Genomic DNA, 12,334 nt, shown 5'->3' on the forward strand with positions numbered 1-12,334 from the left:
TGTTTGGCTCGGCCTGGGAGGAGGGGACTAGACCTACCTGGACTGAGTCTACCAGGTTGACCTCAGTCTGTGGGGAAGGCTTTGCCCTGGAAGAGATGGGAATGGGGTGGGGTTGGGGGGAAGGTGAGGGGGACGGGAGGGGGGAGAACAAGGGAATCCGTGGCTTATATGTAGAACTGAATTGTATTGCAAAATAAATTAATAAAAAAAAAATTAAAAAAAAAATAAATAAATTACAGAGCACCACACACAGCTCATTATTTGAAAAATAACTGCAAATGTAACAGTAGAAGTGACCAGGGCCTTAGGAAGCTGATTTTGTTTGTTTGTTCATTTATTTACTTTTGAAACAGGGTCTCACTGTATATCCTTGGATGGCCTGTAACTTACCATATAGACCAGGCTGGCCATAAACTCAAAGAAATCCACCTGCCTTTGCCTTCTGAGTGTTAGAATTAAAGATATGTGACACCACTCTTGGCAATAATTATATTTAGATTGAATAATGATTATAGAGACTTTATAGTAGAATACGACCCTCATGCAAAAAGACCAGAAATATTGTGTCCCAATCTACACCATATGAGGATGAAGCAAGAAAGAAAGTATGTGAAGGGGTGAGGGACACACCAGGTACCCAACTGGCCAGCTATTTGATCTTAGACATTCTGTCCTCCAGGATATAAAGTAGTAAATATTTTGTTGTTGTTGTTAAAGCTACCTAGTTTATGCTATTCTGTTATTGACCCCAACTAAATTAAAAGTTTTATATAATAATTGAATATGTGTCATGTATAAAATACCTGTCAAGGTAACTGCCAAATATTTAGTAGTTAATGAATGGCAGTTATAGTAGTTTTGTACTGTAGAATGCCACCATCTTCTATGAGTTATATGAGAGAAAAGGAAATGTTTTCAAATAACAGTTAAAATTTTGCTTTAGCAAGTACAATTAGATTCTTCACTACGGTAACCCGTGTTACTTAATTTGGATATTGGGCTTGTTCTCCACCTAGCTACACTTCAAAGCTCCTAGAGTTTTGTTAAGCATCAAATCCTTCAGTGCCTCTCAACTAGCCTTCCATTTACATTCTTTTCTTATTCATTTCATCCCACAAAAAATCTTCCCTTATGTTTAGCCAGAATACATTTAATATACTCTAATAGGTAAGCAATTCAGTACAGTTCTGGGCTAACCATAGCAACACAAGTGCGTCTGCACCTCTCATCTTAGGGGGATATTCCTCTTACTCTTCAGTAACTATCCAGCAATACACAAAGTATGTCTATTTGAGCATTGTATTCTAGTAAATGGAGGAAGCAAAATATTTCTCATTCCTGTCCATTATAATTTTTCTTTTTTTTATTTATTCTTCTTTCATACAATACATTCTGACCACAGCCTTCCTTCCCTCCACTCATCCCAGTCACACACACCCCATCTCCCTTCTTCCCCAGATGCTTTCCCCTCTATTTTCCTTCAGAAAGAGCAGGCCTCCAGTGATGTCACCTGAACATGGCATAACAAGATGCAATAAGACAAGGCACAAACACTCATATATAGGCAGGAGGAGGCAACCCAGTAGAAGGAAAATGTTCCCAAGAACAGGCAAAAGACTCAGGGACACCCCTATTTCCATTCTTAGGAGTCACACAAAAACCCCAAGCTAAACAATCACAACATATATGCAGAGGGCATAACTTAGATCCATGCAGGCTCTGTGATTGCCACTTGGGTCTCTGTGATAACCTATGAGCCCAGCTTAGGTGATTCTCTGGGCCGTGTTCTCCTGGTGTCCTTGACCCCTCTGGCTCCTATAATCCTTCCTCCACCTCTTCTGCAGGGTTTCCTGATCTCCATCTAATGTTGGGCTGTGGGCCTCTGCATCTGCACCCATCAGCTGCTGGAGGAAGCCTCTCTGATGACAATTGGGCTAGGAACTGATAAACAGCAGAATATCATTAGGAATCATTTCATTGTTTTTTGTCAGTTGTGTTTTGTTCTACCCTAGGTTTCTGAACCATTCAGGAATTTTCCGCTGCATTAGATTTCCACATTGTGCTTTGCCTGCCGCCAATTCCAGCTGCCTCTAACCCCACTCTCTCCTAATCCCATCCCCACCCACCCCCAAGCCACCTACAAAATCAATTTTATTTCCTATTCCCAGAAAGATCCATGTGCCACCCCCAAGCCCTCCTTGTTAATTAGCCTTTCTGAGTGAGGCAACCCAGACCCAGAAAGCAAACATGATATGTACTCACTTATAAATGTAACTTAGCTATTAAGTAAAGGACAATCATGCTATAATCCACATACCCATTATAATTTTTATTGAATTGCCACTCTGCACATGTAGAGTAGCCTGCCCTTTGAATAGACAGCAAGAAGATGCCACTTAAGTGAAGGACAGAAGCCTCACAGGAAATCAAATCTGCTGACATCTGAATATTGGACTTCTGGCTTCCGGAATTGTGAGAAAATAAATATATTTATCTTATTTAAGTCAATGTGGTACTTTCATAGTATCCACACGTTAACAGATTTTCCTGCATACTATTCTTTCTGGATTGTCTCTGGCCACATCATTCTTCATAATCATGTTTTAACAACCCATTTAATCTGCATATGGGTTAAATACGATTATGTGATATTTAAACACACAACACTAGATAGCATACAGAAAAAATGGGAATTGATTAACCATTCACATGTTTATTATACTCATAGTCATGAGAGTCTTGTATTACTTGAAATACAAGGCCACACAGGGTTGGTCATACATGATAAATAAGCAAGGTCACTAGAAGTCAGGTTATAATAATCAAGGAAGGACATCATACCCTCTGTAATGCCAGTACATATGAGGTTGTATTCTGAAACAGAGTAAACAAATGCTGAGGTCATTTGATGTCCTGCTGGTTCCACCAAATGTCAAGGCAGTGTATCATATTAAAGCCTAATTTTACAACCTCTTTAAAAACTAGTTTTACATTCTGTAATCTTTCAATATTCTGATATATCATATGGAGACCTGTATACTGTTCATCCATATCATAGGCTCATATAACCGACCACACAGCTTACTTTAAAATATATTACATTATATTGACTTGAGATTTTCAAAATCCAAAATGCCTTGCCTCAGGAACTTCACTCTCCCTTTTATCTATTCTTACTTTGCTGTAATTCCCATAGGGCACTGTACTATTTTCCTCATAAGGTTTTATTTCCTTGCTTCTGAAATTCTATGGGATGAAGTTTGATCTTTTTCTGAGCATCACCAGTACTACCACAGAACTTTCCAAAGAGCAGATACTCAGTTGATATATGCAAATATGAGAGATAACAAGAACTAACTTCCTAAAATCAGTGTCTTCTTCCTATACACAGCACTCACTCAGTCTTCTTCATTCCAGAGAATCTTGGCAGGCCCAGGCTTTCCCTCCTCACATTATTCAAATGTATTTTTAACTGATAAAACCAAAAAATATTATTCTTAGTAAATTTTAGAGAGAGCCTCAGGAGGTAGCTCAACAGGTAAGGATACTTGCTGTGTATGCCTATGAACCTGGGTTTTGGTGTCCATGTACAAATTTATACATGGTCACATAGGGGCCAGTTCCCCCGGTTCTATAAAGATCGAGACAGGAGGATCCTTATAGCTTGCTGGCCATCATCTTGGCTCCAACCTCAGTGATAGACTCCTATCAAAGTAATAAACCATAAAATGATAAAGTGGGGTAGCCAGTGCCCTCCTCTGGATTCCTCATGTGTGCACAGGCACATATCTGCACATACTGGTGGTCATATACCACATATATGTATTTTCAACAACCAGCAGGACATCAAATGACCTCAGCATTTGTTTACTCTGTTTCAGAATACAACCTCATATGTACTGGCATTACAGAGGGTATGATGTCCTTCCTTGATTATTATAACCTGACTTCCAGGATGAAGTCCATCAATATACTCACCTGCCTGTATATATATATATATATATATATATATATATATACCATACACACACACACTCTTGTCCCCCCTTCTTCATGTTTTTCTCTTGTTCTTCATAGCTTATATACTATCTCTCCTTCTTTCTTACATGTACTTGCTGTCAGGCTTCAATTTTTTTGAGGGACTGGTAGATAATTTTTCTTGTACCATCTCTGGGGCTATTAAGGGTGACTTCTATTTAGAGCAGTTGCTTAATTAATGTTCATGTAAAATCAAAGTATTGAAAAGAGTGAAAGTTTTGAATTATTACAAATCAATTTCTCTCATACACTTGGAGAAAACTTAATTCCAAATTTATTTCAATTAACACAATAAACAAAGGAAAAAACATACATCAAATTATGATATGAACATTCTATATTTGTTACACCTTTATTAATACTACAGGTATATAAAATCACTTTTCCAAAACCATCTTATATTGTGGTGTGTTAAAAAGCAATTATTTATGCTGTAGTAAGTTGTTTAAAATCATCAAACTCTATCTTAAACTAAACAAATAGCAATAAACATGTCAGGGAAAATATTAAGAAGCATAGACTGTGAGACATTTAACTTTGGTTAAAAGAACATTTGCAATATAACAATAAAATATCTGTAATTTGCTCATGTATAACAGGACAATAAGATACAAACTTCATTACTTTTAGCATATAATACATTCTACTACATAGAAGGCTGACTACTCTTCAACAGCCTGGAAAACTCTCAAAACCAGCTAGCTGTGGGAGGATCTGTGGGCTATGCACCTGAGAATTCACATCATTGCTAGGCACAGCTGTAACTCTCCTTGCTGCTCTATTAGCCTCATCACTCAGAGCCTCCTCATACAGACTAGGGTAGGAACTAGGAACATCATCGTTGATCTTAGCAAAAACTTCTAGGACTTTCATCTTGGTGGTTTCAGCATAGGCTCTGGGACCCCACAGGAATTCATAGGTGGGGGGATCAGTGCTAGGCACCTGGCGGTACTCCAGGTAATTTTCCTCCACCAGATCTTTTTAAATGAACTTTTCAGGGTTCCCAAAGATTGATTGATTCTGTCCAGGATATAGCTCCAGTGCTTTCAGGAATTCCCAGACTTCTTGCTCACTGACACTATTGCCACTCATGAAGATCACAGCCAGGAGGGCCATCAGGAGTCCTGTCTTGGGCAACCCACTATTGCTACTCAGACTTCCCTCAGTGGAGAGACCCAGCTTGCCCACAAGCATATATGAATGAGAACTGGGATCAACTTCCTTCAACTCGAGGCCAAAGACAAACTCAAGCCATGCTGAGACTCTTTTAATGATATCAGTGAACTTTTCTTTGCACTTTTTGTTAATCACCTTCAACATATCTTTCTGTGTAAATGGCTCTTTCACCTCAAACTTCTCCAGGATGAAGTCCATCAATATACTCACCTGCCTGTAAATAAGATCTCTGTGTGCAGAGAGGCTATTATAGAGGTACTTGAAGGTCTCTCTGCATCTATAACAGAAAACTCAGCATTTGTATCAGAAGCCTCACCACCTACAGTACCTATCGATAACACACTTAAATCATCAGCAACAGAGGCTACATCCTCCTGAGTATCCTGGGGAATGTAGGTGTCAGGGGACCTGGGAGGATCCCCTTGACCAACAGAAGATGTTGCTTCCTCCTTTGCAGCATCGGGCTGAGCATCATGCAGACTTTGACTCTTCTCCCTTACATTTTGACATTTGGCATGAGAGCACCCCTTACTCTTGTGGCCCCTAGGCATGATGACTTGGCTCAAGGGCAGCAGGACAAGATGTAGGCAGGAGACCTGGCATTGCAGAAATCTGGAGGGGCAAAAGAGCATGATAGGAATATTCAGAAGCAAACACAGATTACTAGTGCAGACAAAGAGGGAGATATTTGAGGATCCCTGTTGTTACCAGGAATGTAGTTCTGACAATGATCAAAGTCCTCACTATGAGCCTTTCATCCAGTAGGTAATGGCAGACTTCTCAGAAAAAATATCTCACTTCCCTATTTTTCTAATGACAAATATCAGAGGCAACTCAGTCTATAGGCTTGCCCTTGAACACAATCAGGCCACCATAGAGGAGTGCAGTTCTGCATGCCATTCTGCCCCACCCAGCTTGAAATACCCCTTAATTTTTACGACTTTATAGTAATTGGGATAGAGCTTTCCCCTTCTCTAATGAGTCCTACAGGATTTCATTCCTGAGAAGAGCAAGGAAATCAATTGCCACTGAGCCAAACTGCCTGTTACGTTTTGGGATTCTGGAGACCAAAGCAGAGGCAAGGCCTTTGTGGCCTCCTTTTCAGGTGGATTATTGCTTGGAGGATTCACAGTGGATTCTACTTTGACACCTTTTGAATTCTGATTATCCTGTAAGGCATCTGATACCAGTGGATAGCATGCCTGACAGGGGCTGTACCTCTCAGCTGAAGCAAGGCCTTACTGCCTCAGGATCCTGAAGCAGAAGTTAAGGTCTCACCATGTCCACCCTTCCTCCCTTTACTGTGAATCTATTTGGTCCTCTGAATAGAACCCCAGAGTTGGAAGTATGCTAGCCCTCTCTCTTATTCCAGGCAAGAGAGTTGCCAAACAACTCAAATTGTGTTTATTTTGCCCAGGGTGGGTTTTGTCGTTCTTGAAATAAGCCAATGGGTCCCAGACAAAAGATCTCACTTCCTTTAAAATTATTCCTTTGAAATTTTCATATAGTATGCCTTGATCATATTTTACTCCCCTCCCAACTCTGCCCAAATGCACCCCCTCTTTCCTCCTTACACAACTCCATGTCCTCATTTTTTTCCCACTCCTCAAGTTCAGTTTCACTGCTCATGTATTCCTGGATCTGTGTCCTTCCAGTGGAGCATGAAAGACTTGCCAGGGCCAACACTCTTAAAGACAATTGACTCTCCCTCTCTCAGTAGCCATGAATTGTCTATAGTGCCTCTGCTAGGGGCAGGAAATCATATTTACCTTCCCTCTCCGTGCTAGAATTTGGTCTGGCTTGAGCTTGCACAATGATTCCTCATGCTTTCATAATTTCCATGATATGCCATGAGTGCCCTGATAAGGAAGTGAGATGGAGCAGTTCTGATTAGGGCTCTATGGGGTCTGTTGGGACTCCGAATCATCACAACATTGAGTCTCCTTACCTTATTCCTTTGTGATCATCCTTTCAGAGCGTGGGAGACAGAAGTTTTCAGAGGCCTTTAATGGGTTCTCACAGATTTTTCCTGTTATACACCTACTCACCTGACAACACTTAAAATGTTTTATTCAGCTTAACAGAGCCCACACCAGTAATACTGAAGGCAAAGCTGAAGTCGGGATCTTTGATTTCCGGGATGTAGTAGACCTGTCCTTTGGAACAGAAACCATGGGGCTTTATCACTTGGGTTATGCTCCTGAAGGTGAGAGTTCCCAAATAACTCACAATCCTAACTGATTAATCATTTGCTCAAAGCCTTTCCCATCTTCTGAAATGAGTCTAAAGATCTCAGATCAGTGCTCTTTCTTCCCTGTGAGTTCTGACTAAGTAGGAAATGACTTTTTCTAGGAACTTGTTCACCCTTTTTCTAAGGACTGGAGGCAGCCTGCAAGCCCCAAGATATCAAATTGATTGCATACACTTCATTTGGTCACTACTTTTGGGGCCTCCAAGACCTAACAGCTTCTGGGAGGTTTTTGGGGTCCTGTCTGCTTTTTTTTGGAGCCCCTCTGTTTTAACTCATATTGTCATGTGGAATGCTGACAGGGCCTGGTGTTCCTGTCTTTTCTGATTTTAATTATCCTTCCTTAAACCATGGCATCCAAAATTCCGAGAAGAAAAATGAGGATCCTGAAAACTATAGCTGAAGTCCTCCTTCACTTACATCACGGGCATTGCCAAATGTTTCAGGAATGAATTCATACCCTTGTCACATATGATTCACTTTCATTTTTTCTATTCCATTTGAGCCCATCTTTGGTATTCTATGAAGGTGGGAACAATAGCGTAACATAGAATCCTCATTTGGTGCTCAGCATTCAGCCACTAATGAGCTTTCAGGTGGTTGTTATTAGAATATCTAGATATACTGACTGGGTCAATCCGAACGTTTATCCTATCCTGTTCCCATGGGCTCCTAAGTAGTACTTCACACTCTATCAGTGGGGTAGGATGAATTTTCTCCTCCAAGGAACAATGGAAGAGAAGCAAGGCTGAATCTAAAATTATTCTTCTACCTGACCCTGTCATCTGGTGTATATTAAAGTTACAAAGTTGTTTCCACTCCAGAGCTTGCCTTCACACAGGAACCAATTCAAAAGACCCTGAGTGTGTCTCAGGGCTCTCTCATTTTGTTAATCTACATGATGTTATTCATTTATTCCTTTAAAATTTTTGTGTATTTGGTTTTGGGCACTGGAAACAGCAGTCAAATCTTGATTGATATCTTGTAAGCTATTGATAAGAAATTGTATCTGCAAATTTGAATCTGATACATTTACAATAGACATTCCCTTGAATACACATAGGCTCTTGGGCTTACTCTGCTAAGTTTATGAGTAAATTTTTATAGTTACTGACAAAAGGATCTTGTAAATTTCATTTTAGGCTCACTTTAGATATTGTTACAGTAAAGAATGGCATATTTTCTGTTACATGCTTTAATCAGTTTTTTTCTAAATAGTAAATTTCAGTATCTCTTGTTTAGCAGTTTGGTAAAGATGGATTTAGTTGGATGTTGTGTTGTCTTCAGTGTTTAAAGATGAGACTTAACCTCTGTTCAAGGTCCAGTCATTGGACAGAAAATGAACACAGAAGTGTGGTTTGAGAGAGACAAGAGAGGAGGTGGACTTGAGTTCTTATTGATGGAGGTAGTTGGTATTGGGTTAAGGTTCATTTTAGATATTACTACAGTCAAGAATGGCGTATTTTCTGTAATGTGTTCTCATTAGTTATTGTTGACACTAGTTAACTAATAGAAAAAAAACAAATTGTCTATTATTAATATTAGTTAACATTTGAGTGCAACAGGAGCCTTCAGGCTGAGTAGCTGCTACTATGATAGCCTGCGTCTGCCCAGTTCACCAGCTCACTGCTCCAAACTATAGATAGAGCTATTTCTGGGCACCTTCCAAAGAACTGCTGGTACAGATGGCATGATGTTCCTACTAATGTTGCTAAAATCTCCCAGCCTCTCTCTAGGTGTGTCCTATCATGGTCCTTGAGGTTGAGATGCAGGCTGCATTGTATACTTCTCAGACCATTAGAAAGACCATGGTCACCCTGACTATTCATCTTGCTGGTGAGAGTTGTTTATTAGGGCTTCTTCCATAGGTCTTAGTAGTGCTCAGCAAGAAAGCTTTCTGGTGTGTGTAACATTTTGGTCCCCACCAGCTCTCAGCTCTCACCTTTGAAAGCTCTAGATGATACCTGTATTCCTCTAGATTCATCACAACCAGGGTACACATGCTGGTCCACTAAAGCTGAAGTGCGTACTAGTTTTGGCTTTGTGTGAGTACTCCCACCACATACATACACATTACACAGCAACTTAGAATCTTGATATGTGGCTATGGATAGGCTATAGATTAGGCTATAATGATTTTTTTAGGCTATGTTAGTTTTAATTTCTGTATCTACTTATATGTAGCACGAATCTTAAAAGGTCTTATTGATAAAAACAAACCCAGTGCCAGTTATTGGGGTGAATGCTGGAAGATCAGAGAAACAGAACAAGCCACAGCTACCTCACCTTGCCAGTTCTTCAGCTGATCCTGTTTCCTCAGACTGGAAGCCTCTGAGTCCTCATCCAAATAAATCTCAGCTGAACTGCTGCTAAAAGCCTAAAAGCTTAACCAACCTAGTTTCTGGTCCTCATGCCTTATATACCTTTTTGCTTCTTGCCATCACTTCCTGGGATTAAAGGCGTGTGTCACCATGCCTGGCTGTTTCCAGTGTGGCTTTGAACTGACAGAGATTCAGATGGATCTCTGTCTCCCAAGTGATAGGATTAAAGGTGTTTGTGCCACCATTTTCTGGCCTCTATGTCTATCTAGGGGCTGTTCTGTCCTCTGACTCCAGATAAGTTTTTTAGCGTGCACAATATATTGGGGAGCACAATATAACCATACTTATATATGTTTGAATATCCTACATGTGAAAGTACCATATATATGAATATATAATGAATGATCTTATATTTGATGCTGTATCTGAATGAGTTTATATTACATACAAATAACAGCACTTTGATATTTTGATTATAGAATTATATTGATGCTGTTACCTCTGTTTATTCTTCACATTTGTTTCATGTTTGTGCATAGTTTTCATATGTTTTTCCAAACTTTATTAAGTATCTTTCTAACATTTCGCATATACATGTTTGTTGATGATTTTGTGAAGACATTCAATTCTCCTATAAGTTTGCTGAAAGTTAACAACAAGGTTAGTATTGACACTAAAAGCTTTTTTTCTTCCTAGATTGTGATCAAATGCTTTTTTCTGTCTCAACCTCCACAGTCATGGTTTACAAATGGAAACCAACATGTTCAACTACAGTTTTGTTCTAACATGATTTCTTTGTATTCCTTGGGCCCAGCGAATTTATTAATTCATCAGTATATTTGATATTTTATTAAATAAGATGTTTGTCTCTGTTTGTGTCTGGGTTTGATAGTGTTCTTTTGGGGAGCACCCTTATCTAGTGTTTGTATCAAGGAGAACTAACCTGTAACAGACGAGAATTAATTTCACGCTTTTTATAGGGTTTGGAAGACTTTACCTAATATGGTAATTAGGTTGTCTTTCACCATTTAGCATAATGAACACTTAAATTCGGCTAGTCTGGAAATATTTTGTGGATGCCTTGAATTTTTATTACAGTTTTACTTTATGCTGTTCAATGATATCTTCTATTTTTATGAGCCAATTTGCTAGTTGTTTTCTAAATTACTTGGGTTTTTACATGTGAAAACATAGCATAGTATTTCTAAGAAAATATTTTGTCATTAAAATACCTAAATACATACAACAAAATAATCATGAGCTCACTATACCTGGCACCAAGCATTAACACTTCTCAGTAGCTATTATAATCTTGGCCAGACAAAAGTGGGTTTATTGGCAAGACTACTCTTAAAATAATATTTGGTACTTCTATGGGGTAAGACATGGGGTAAGGGAGTAGAGGAAGAGAGAGACAGGAAGAGGTAGAGGACAAGATGTAGCCCTCAAAGGCATAGCGCTCCCTGCCACTGTGACCTACTTCTGCAAAGCAGGTCCTATCTCCTAGTGGCCATTAAGCTGTGAAGTTATCAATAGATGAGGATGACTTTCTCTCATCATCCAGTCACATCTCAACAGTGCCACCAACAGGGGAACAAGTCTTTTACACATGAGCTTTTGAGGCTATTTTATATCCAAACCATAACACAGAATATGATTCCTTTCTGTTGATGTTAACAATCATTAAGGTTCGTCAGCCTCTTCTGTTAGTCTGCTGGGGGATGAAAAAAATGATAATTCTAACATTTGTTTTTATCTATTAGCATAAATAATTCTATAGGTAGAACATTTTCCTGGTTCACTGTTGATGATATGATTTAAGAGTAAGCATATTTACAATTCCATCATAGCTATCAATATTCTCTTGAAGATACATATTTACTATTTTTAAATATTAATTTTATATTTATGAGTGTTTTGTTTCATGTATATATGTGTATAATTTGCATGTCTGGTTCCATTGGAGGTCCGAAGAGAGCATTGGGTACCCTGTTAGGTGGAGTTATAGATGGTTGTGAGCTACCATGTGTGTACTGAGAACCTAACCTGGATCATCTGAAAGAGCAACAAGTACTCTTAACCACTGAGCCATCTCTCCAGTCCTAGTATACACTAATTTTATTTAACTAGTACCATGCTTTTCTGCTTCTTTCTGTTATAATTGATAATACACCTACAAAATGTGTTGGCTTTATTATCTAATTCATTCTTGCACTTAAACATTACCTTGTAATTACTTAGGTGTAATATGTCATTGTTTTCATAACTCTTGAACTGTTTGGATATTGCAAGCATTTTTTTCTTATAAATCTATTAAAGGCCGTAATATCCTTCAGGGAAACACTTATGCTGTTTTTCCTACATCACATTGTATAGCTTTACATTAAATGTTTAAAATTTTCTAAAGATGGATAAGTATCTGTATTATAGAACTTTTGAATAGATGTGATATGCATACATATGGAAAAGATTATATACCCAAACACATATAAATGTGGCAGAGTTGGTTTTATTTCTAGAACTGAAAGATCTAACATGAGAAAAACCAGTC

General features: G+C 38.8%; 1 pseudogene; it reads right to left on the bottom strand.

The window, feature by feature from the left end:
* Positions 1–4,707: 4,707 nt before the first annotated feature.
* On the bottom strand, positions 4,708–5,765 carry LOC128116680 (melanoma-associated antigen B4-like; annotated as a pseudogene).
* Between the last annotated feature and the right edge of the window lie 6,569 nt (positions 5,766–12,334).

The sequence above is a fragment of the Peromyscus californicus genome, unplaced genomic scaffold (assembly GCF_007827085.1).
Source record: "Peromyscus californicus insignis strain IS unplaced genomic scaffold, ASM782708v3 Scaffold_10__1_contigs__length_136768540, whole genome shotgun sequence".
Classification (NCBI taxonomy): domain Eukaryota; kingdom Metazoa; phylum Chordata; class Mammalia; order Rodentia; family Cricetidae; genus Peromyscus; species Peromyscus californicus.